Genomic DNA, 7270 nt, shown 5'->3' on the forward strand with positions numbered 1-7270 from the left:
TGAAAACTTCTTTAAAAATCTGATTATAAAGTGAACTAAAACTAAGATTAGGTTAGGAATCCTGCCTTACCAGCTAGCAGAATAGATGATAAAATCTGTGTGATCAACATGCCCTAAGGACGACAAAAAAATAGATCACAGGATACATATTGGAAATCAAGCAGATAGAAGAGAATTCAACTATTATAAAGATGTTGGTTTAATACAGAGACCATAAATAAGTTATTTGAAAGAAGGTATTGGCACCAATACATAACTAGAAAATAAATGGGTCCTTAAGTTACCTCATACACAAAATTAAATCAAGTTTTTTGGTACATGTATCTGTTTTGTTATAAACTCTGCTCCCCGATCCACTACAAGGGAAGTTCCTTTTTCTGCAAACCAGACAACCCGTATTTGCTCTTCCATTTTTATTCAGTTGCTCCTCAATCTCCTCCTAGACTCAATCCTATCTAGTTTATCAAAAGAGAAATTATTCCTACAAGCAAATCTCCTGGTCTGGCACTTAGATCAGAATATTCTTGGAATATGTATATACATTAGTATAAAAGAAAAACAGTGACCCTTGAGAAACAAGTTAGAAAACACACTGAAAATATTAAATACTTGAAGTAAACCCTGCCTCACATTATTTTGGTTGATGCAGATTAATCACTTTGATTGCTACATCAGGACCACACATATTTCCTACCAAATATTTCTCATTTAACTATATGTGTGAATGATATACTTTTAATTTCCAGAAAATCAACTGCATTTTTCTTTATGGTAGTATCCAAATTGAGATGAACCCATTCACCATACTTTCTGGGTTTTTATGGTTACTACATACATGAAAATGCTTTCTCCTGCTAGCTGTATTTGAGGTGTACTTATTATTCATGTTGTCACTTAAAGATAGCATATGACACACATGGTTCAAAACTCTCTCAAGTGATGTAGTTTAGTTATCTGATCTCCTTTTTTCTCAGATCTTATTTGGCAGCATGGAGAAGACTGCCCTTTTGAGAAAAAATTAATTCACAATATTGTCTCTTCCTATTATTTCATCAGTACGTTTTTAGGAAAAGTGTTCAATTAGCAATAATCATGCCTCGGATAAACCTCATTGGCTACGATACTGCTACTGTGCAAAGCTTCATCAGTACATTTTTAATCAAAACTCATCTTTACAGTAAAACAGTGGCATGCCATCTCAATAAACCCCAAACTGCTTTATAAAAAATAACCTAATTCTGTTCTGTGTACAAAGCCTTGACTTATTTTACGTGTGTTTTTAATATTTGGATTATATGGATGTATGTGTGTTTAATATTTTGATTATAATCTAAACAAGTAAGATCTTAGATACATGTTAGAATCATGATTTTTTTCCTTTCGATTATCATTTTGTGTATATATTGATATATATTACATTAACACTGATACTTTTTAAAAGAATTTTCCTTGTGATTAATAGCTTTATTTTTTTTATATTCATTGGGAAAAAAGATGGTCTCTTCAACACATGGTGTTGAGAAAACTGGACAGCAACATGGAAAAGAAAGAAACTGAACCACTTTCTTATACCACAGACAAAAATAAATTCAAAATGGATTAAAAACTTAAATGTGAGACTTAAAACCATAAACATTCTAGAAGAGAATACAGGCAGTAACCTCTTTGATATTGCCTGTAGCAATCTCTAGATAGGTCTCCTGAGACAAGGGGAAAAAAAGCAAAAATGAACTATGGGACTTCATCAAGATAAACTTCTGCACAGTGAAGGAAACAATCAACAAAACTAAATGGCAACCTTCAGGATGGAAGAAGATACTTGCAAATGATCTATCTGATAAAGGGCTAGTATCTAAAATATATAAAGAACTTACTCAACTCAACATACACATAAAAAAAACAAGCAACTTAAAAATGCTCAGAGGACCTGAATAGACGTTTTTCCAAAGACGACATCCAGATGGCCAACAGACACATGAAAAGATGCTCAACATCACTGATCATCAGGGAAATGCAAATGTAAACTACAATGAGATATTAACTCACACCAGTCAGAATGGCTAAAATCAACAACACAGGGGAAAATGTTAGTGAGGATTTAGAAAAAGGGGGACCCTCTTACACTGTTGGTGGGAATGCAAACTGTTGCAACTATCCTATGATCTAGCAATTGTACTACTACAAAGGATACAAAAATACTAATTCAAATGGACACATGCACCCCAATGTTTACAACATTATCAACAATAGCTAAATTATGGGAAAAGATTAGATGTCCATCCACTGATGAATGGATAAAGAGGTGGTATCAATACACACAATGGAATATTCCTGAGCCATCAAAGAGAATGAAATCTTGCCATTTGCAATGATGAGGATGGAGCTAGGGTGTATTATGCCAAGCAAAATAAGTCAGCTAGAGAAAGACAAATACCACTGGATTTCACTTGTATGTGGAATAGAAGAAACAAAACAGATGAACATAGGAGGAAATAAAAAAGAGGCAAACCAGGAAAGAGACTTAATTATAGAGAACAAACAGAAGGTTACTGGAGGGGAATTGGCAGGGGGATGGGTTAAATGGGGGATGGGGATTAAGGAGGGCACTTGTTGTGATGAGCACTGAGTGATGTATGTAATTGATGTATCACTAAATTCTACACCTGAAGCTAATATTAAACTATATGTTAACTGAAATTCAAATAAAAACAAAACAAAAAGAAAATATGTATTATTTTATGTATTCTTTGTATTTCCAACATTTTGGTAAGGAAATTCTACATTGGCATTTAGACATTTGAAAATGCATCGTTAGGCACCTGGGTGGCTCAGTTGGTTAAGCGACTGCCTTCGGCTCAGGTCATGATCCAGTCCCTGGATCGAGTCCCGCATCGGGCTCCCGGCTCAGCAGGGAGTCTGCTTCTCCCTCTGACCCTCCCCCCCCTCATGTGTTCTCTCTCTCTCAAATAAATAAATAAAATCTTTGAAAAAAAATGCATCGTTACTTTTCTGACTTGCAAAACAGAAAACGATCACTATCCACACTTTAAGTTATAAAGTGATCATGTAGACAATTCACCATTTGTTACTGTAAGTGCTAAAGATTATAAGAATCCTCCATGTGGACAAAACTTAAATACAACATGTTTAATTTCCATATTGTTAATGCTTTATACATTACAACTGTAGAACACAATTCAAAGGTATTAAAACAAAAAATATTTTTTCCTTATTTGAATATATCAGATTTGAGCATCTTTTAGTGGAGGGGAGAGAGGATTTTCAGCCTGTCATAGTACCTGCTATTTACATATTTGATATATATAGATTTTATAAGTTTTGTAGAAAATGCTTACATTATAAGTTTAAAAGGCTAAATCACTGAGTAATTAGCATACACAGTTCATTAGGGGCAGTCTTGGCTTTCCTGTGTATATATTCTTAAATTTTACCTGCAGGTGATAAATATAATGATATGAAAAATATGTACAACTTTAATATAGTATTTCAAAATTGTTTAAGTCATCATTTGGCTTAAAAATAGGTATATACTACATAGTAAGTATAAAATTTCTCAATCTAAAAATTAAGAAACTTACATCTTTATAATAGAATAATCTCACCCAGGATGAGGAAAATAATTTTATAAAGAGTGCTTGCATTATGTAAATGAAATAATTTTAACGAAAAAGAAAAAATCTAAATAAACTTTCAATCTTATAAATAGTCCTATTATTCAGTATTTCAGCAGAAAAGGACAAAAGGGAATTTTTCTTTCTTTTAAAATACATGTATAAATGGAGAACTTCATCATAGGAATGAAATATTCAAAAACACCCCTTGAGTTTAGATAACATCCTTTCCCTTGCTCATCTCCAGTATTTCATGATTGTTTTGTTTTTTTTCCTAGTCTCATTTGTCTTTCTGAATCCCTGTTGAGAAGTTAAAATATTTTCTGAATATATAAGGGTCTGTTCAGGACAGACTGATGATATAGCTAAGACAGTCTCATGCATGCTGAAGAAAAATATATATATATTGATAACTGAAAATTAATACTCCCACATAAGAGACTAAAACACTTAAGTCTTCAGAAATTACTTTGGTTTCTGACAAAGTTATTTTTTTTTTTTCAGGTTTTTGTAGTATCTTTCTCAACTGAATTTCTCTTTCACGTTACTCATTCACTGCCTGCAGACATTTCTAAGAGTGTTACCTCCAAGTGGAATATCATCTCTTCTTCTTAGGACTATGTCTAACAGTTCAGCAACCACAGAAAGATTGTGTAAGATTATTTTTCTGTACCAGTTAATGACACTGGAGTTGAAGAATAGCTGAAGGTATTTAGGGAAATCATTCCCGTTATGTTCCCAAGAGATGGAAAAATGCTTTCTATGAGAAAACAAAGAACCAAACCAAAATTCCTTAAAAATGTCTGATAACAAAATTTTTTAAACATTTCTTCCATCTGTCCAAAATGTAAAAGCAGTTTTTATTTTTCTTCACAATAATGAAATTCCAATAGTGATAATCACTTCATCATGTACACATGTGGTGATATATGTATATAAGATTACATAGTACAGAATAAATGCTACCCTTGGTCACACACACACACACACACACACACACACACACACACACACACACACCCCCCCTCCAGAGACTGAGATCTGTGAGGGCACTGGCCATGACAAGTTTTCTTGCATGCAGGAATAGTAAATGTACACGTTTATGTGCTTAGTGAGTAATTATTCTATTAGTACTAAATATTAAAGGTACCTACCAACTTCAGCTTAAATGTTTTAACTATCATACCTTATGCTTAGCAAAGGGGCTCTTGTTCATTTCCCAAACTCCTGAATAAATGCATTTTGACATTTGTCCTATGGAACTACAGTTTAAATGCTCTGGAAAACTTCAGTAAAGGTTTCATTTAATTAAAACAAAACAAAAATGAAGGAGAGTGATATCCTTGAAAAATCACTCCCTTCCATTTTTCCCTGTGGGTATTTACAAATTTTAATTTCTGATAGATACCATAGTATATAACTAGTGATCAAAATAAATGAACTATGTCCAGAAGGCAAAATTGAAGTTCTGAATGACAGAAGCTCATTAAAGTTAATAGATATTTGAAAGTATAATCAGCAATGATTTGCTCAGAAATATCTAAGTTAAAAAGATTAAAGAAACAAGGCACTTGTTTTACAATATAGATTTTTATTAAGCAACATATGACTGAGACTTGGTTATTAAAGAAAAAAAATACCATTGGTGGCAGAAATAAAGAACTGTAAGAGGAAAAGAATTGCAATTTTTAAAAAGTCCCTCTTGAGCCACAACAGGGAAGAAGAAAGTCTTCATGGTGACATTGTCTGGGAAGAGGGTTTTCAGCCTCTCGTGACCTTTCTCATTGCCCCAGTGTACAATTTAGCTCTTGACAGCCTGATTACCAAAGTTATCAGACTTCCCATGCATACAAAGGGGAAAATCCTCATAATGCCTCCCTCCAAAATAGAAACATTCAGTCTCAGATTTTCAAGTATCATCAAGTAACATCAGTTTGAGAAACAGCTTCTTACAAACAATGGCAATTTTTGTCCAAGGGAGAATTTGATCAGTTATTTCTTGAGAGGGATAGCACATTCTGGTAGGCCTACTTTGATTCAATGAAAATTTAAGTTGGTTTGAAATACTATTAGTAAGCATTTAAAAAAAATCTCTATTAAGACTTTTTGACTAGCTTTACATTCATAGCAAAAATGAGAGGAAAGTACAGAGATTTCCCATATAACCCCTACTCTCATGCATGCATGGCCTCCCCCATGATCAACATCCCCTACCACAGGGGCACATTGTGTATTTCTTTTCTGAGGTATCTGCTAAGGTCTTTGGCCTATTTTTCAGTTAGGGTGCTTTAATATTGTTGAGTCTTAAGAGTTGTTTGTATATTTTAAATAATAGTCCCACTGACTTTCTGCTTGCCAGGTGAGTCCATTTGGATAAAAGTTGTCAGTTGTCAAAGCCTCCAACTATAATAATGGATTTATCTATTTTTCCTACAGTTCTATCAGATTTTCCCTCACCACAGTCTTGACACTTTGTTAGACACAGATTTTAAGGACTGATAGGTCTTCATGGACAACTGAGCCATTTATCATTATGTAATGTCCTTCTTCATCACTGACAACTTTACTCACTGAAGTCAGCTCTTTGTGCAATTAATATAGCTACTCTTGCTCTTTATGATTACTCTTAGCATGGTATATTTTCACCACCCGTTTACTTACACTATGCATCTTTATACATAAAGACAATTTGTCTTTTAACTGGGGCTTTTAGACTACTGATGTTTAGTCATTATTGGTACAGTTGGATTACCATACATCTATTATGGTTTTCTATTTGCTGCCCTGGTTTTTTGTACATTTTATCTTCTACTATCTTCTGTGAATTTTATTGAAGATTATATAATTTCATTTTTTAGCATATAAGTTATACTTTAATTCCAGTTTAAAAAAAAAAAAAAGGTTAACCTAGAGTTTGCAATCAACATTTATGGATAAACCAAGTCCGGTCTCAAATAACACTATCAATTCATTGGTAGTATGTGTACCTTACAACAAAATAATCCCTTCCTTCATGCCCTTGTATTATTGCTGTCATTTATAGACATAACACGTATAAACATATCACCAAGTACATCATTGTTTTAATGACGTACATTAATGTTGCTTATCTAGAGTTTGACCTATAGTGTTTTTTTTTTAAAGATTTTATTTACTTATTTATTTATTTGACAGCCAGACAGAGACACAGCCAGAGAGGGAACACAAGCAGGGGGAGTGGGAGAGGGAGAAGCAGGCTTCCCACTGAGCAGAGAGCCCAGTGTGGGGCTTGATCCCAGGGCCCTGGGATCATGACCCAAGCCGATGGCAGATACTCAATGACTGAGCAACCCAGGCGTCCCAGTGTTTTCTCTTTAAAGAGTTGCTTTTAAAATACCCAGCAAGGCAGGTCTACAGGAAACAAATTTCCTCATTTTTAAGAAAATCTTTATTTCTCCTTCACTTTGAAGTAGAATATCACAGGATACAGAAATCTAGGTCAATAGACTTTTCCTCTGACCACTAATATTTCACTCCACTTTCTTGCTTGTATGCCTTCTGAAGAGAAGTCAGATGTATTTCCTATCTTTGTTCCCCTATAGGATTATTTCCCCCTCCTCTGGCTTTTTAAAGGATTTTTTATTTTTTATTTTTAGTAG

At 33.8% G+C, this 7270-nt stretch overlaps 1 non-coding gene across 1 annotated transcript; it reads right to left on the bottom strand.

Annotated features, from left to right (window-relative positions):
* Nucleotides 1–995: 995 nt before the first annotated feature.
* Nucleotides 996–1141, bottom strand: LOC123324101. Its single transcript, XR_006539608.1, has one exon. It is a non-coding gene; the product is annotated as a U4 spliceosomal RNA (small nuclear RNA).
* Nucleotides 1142–7270: the final 6129 nt, after the last annotated feature.

This window comes from Neomonachus schauinslandi, chromosome 2 (assembly GCF_002201575.2).
Source record: "Neomonachus schauinslandi chromosome 2, ASM220157v2, whole genome shotgun sequence".
In the NCBI taxonomy this organism is placed as follows: Eukaryota; Metazoa; Chordata; class Mammalia; order Carnivora; family Phocidae; genus Neomonachus; species Neomonachus schauinslandi.